The following is a 2,386-nucleotide window of genomic DNA, read 5'->3' as shown; positions in this document are numbered from 1 at the left end:
CTGTGTCAAACAGATTTTACCAACCAAATTTACTCTATAAGATGTATAATTGCTACTGAAAGAATTGTTTATCCTAAGTTTGCTACATGATGAATGTCTATTGGAAAAAATGGTCTAATGCGGTTGTCTCGAACTCCGGTCCTGGAGAGCTACCATCCAGTAGGTTTTCTATCCTACCTGGCTTTTGAAGATCCACACCTGTTCTCAGGTAAATACCAGGAGCAGGTGTGGCTCATCAGAAGCCAGGTAGGACAGAAAACCTATTGCACTGTGGTGATCTGTTTGTTTTTTAGTAATAATTGAATGTCATGCACAGGTCACAACGCACTACTGAATTATTTTCACGTAAGATCAAAAGTATTTACAGTACAACCTTTTCTTGATTAGAGTAACAGTTTTATTTTCAATTTTTGGTCCTTCCTGTTAGACGGCCTTTGATAAATATTGCCTGTATTTCTAGGTCACAGCAGAGTGGATGGTAATGGACTGTGGGGTCTGAGGATGGGTGCATACATTCACCTGAATGTCAGGTATTTATCATACATACTTGTTAGTCTGCCTTAATTGCTAGATAATTGTACCTTTATTCAGCTGAGTGCAAACAGTGAGAGCTGTATTCTGGGCCAATGATGAATGCAAATGCAAAATGAATGAGAAGAAAAGCCCAGATGAAGCTGAAGAAGATGCACAGATGTAGATATTATTACAAACAGAAAATGAAGAGATGCAAATTAAATTAGTGGATTCAAACAGATGTGAGAAAGAGACGTTAAAGCAGAAACAGCCTGTATTTGAAGGAGTAGGCAGAAGTAATGCGATTGTGAGGTAGCGATTGAAAGTGATATGGCTGATGAAGTCAGTACAGTTCAGCTGCTTGAGCTTGATGGAGAGGAGCAAGTGGTTATGAAGATAAACTGAATTAAGGATTCTCAATAGACAGATGGCGTAGAGGTGGAGGTGTACTGATGTTGGTGGAGGCAGAAGCAGATGGATAAGAGATGCTGGTGGCAGAAGACGACAGATGACACCTGGTGACTGCAACAGGAAGAAAAATATGCAAAGGTGTAGGAGACCGAAGCGGCGATTGAGATAGAAGAGGCTTAGAGAGAAATAGCTTTCGCTACCACTGTCAGCCAGCGGATTCCAAAGAAAGGGGATTCTCCTAGAGCACCAAGGAAACCTGCATCTACGAGTGACACAGAGGGGCCTGAGAAGAGCATGCAGAAGAACTGGCTTTTGCGGATGCAGAAGTTATGTAAAATCAACGAAAAACATTAATATGAAGTAGACGTCACATGGGAGGTGATGCTTCCCTTTGACCATAACAGCTACGGCTGAGATGAAGTGTAAACGTCCGTTACGCGGTTTCTGAACATGACCACATATCGCTGAGGATTCAGAAATACGCTGGAGGGATTATCTAGAGAGATCCATTTTTTTAGGGTCACAGAATAAATGAGGGGGTGGGGTGTGTAAACCTAAAGATGAAAAAAAATCTAATTTAATGGAGAAAAAGTTGACATCACAATAAGAGAGAGAAAAAACACACATCCACAAAGTATCTGACCATTTGGATACCCAGGGTCATGAAGAGCAGAGCTCAGCTTTGATGTTCCTGACAAAAGAGAGTCATATTACTATAATGATGCAAGAGCATGATGGTCCAGCTGTAGGCAATTAACACGAGCGATGAAGGTTACCTGGCGCGCCCTGCTGAGACGGATGGCAGCTCCGTTATTTGGAAACAAAAAAAAGGGAAAAGCACAGATGAAGTAGGACAGCTTAAGTCTCTTCGAGAGCAAGATCACCTTTTGGGCTCAACTGTGACTTCAAGATACAAATCAATGTCCTTGCCTAATCATTTTGTCCATTGATGCCGGGTCCATACTTTCTCATTAATTTCTAGTTCTAGTCACAATTAAATATAACAATAGGCCTTTATTTGTTTTACTTATTGTCTTTGTTTTTTTACCTTTTTGACGACCTATTTTTTTTTTACTTTTTAACTCTTACCCTGAATTTCAATTGCGCTGTGACACCAAGTCAAATTCCTGCGCGGTTGGGGAATAAACTGCTGCTGATTCTGATCCCGAAAAATAACCATAGTTTCCCGAGGTACAGTACATATCATAACAGTTTTTAACAATAAATGGAAATCCTGATTTTGTATGAATGTTAAGATTTTCTTCCTTCAAAAACTATTGTCCATCAAAATAACTTGTCCTACTTTATCTGTGTTTATTTTTTTTTGTTATGGACAACGCTGGCCTACTGAATAGGGACGTGCCCTTGTAATCGAGAGATTGCTGGCTCGGATCCCCGGCCAGCGAAGTATCACTGAGGTACCATTAGCAAAGCGCAGCCCCCCATATGCCGTGACATGTGG

At 40.8% G+C, this 2,386-nt stretch overlaps 1 long non-coding RNA gene across 1 annotated transcript; it reads left to right on the top strand.

Annotated features, from left to right (window-relative positions):
* The first annotated feature begins 243 nt into the window (after window positions 1–243).
* LOC125738087 (uncharacterized) lies at window positions 244–2,086 on the top strand. The gene is made up of 3 exons (XR_007396701.1): window positions 244–345; window positions 461–530; window positions 937–2,086. It is a non-coding gene; the product is annotated as an uncharacterized LOC125738087 (long non-coding RNA).
* The last annotated feature ends 300 nt before the right edge of the window (window positions 2,087–2,386 follow it).

Source organism: Brienomyrus brachyistius, chromosome 3, assembly GCF_023856365.1.
Source record: "Brienomyrus brachyistius isolate T26 chromosome 3, BBRACH_0.4, whole genome shotgun sequence".
In the NCBI taxonomy this organism is placed as follows: Eukaryota; Metazoa; Chordata; class Actinopteri; order Osteoglossiformes; family Mormyridae; genus Brienomyrus; species Brienomyrus brachyistius.
This window is presented reverse-complemented; position numbering and strand designations above follow the sequence as displayed.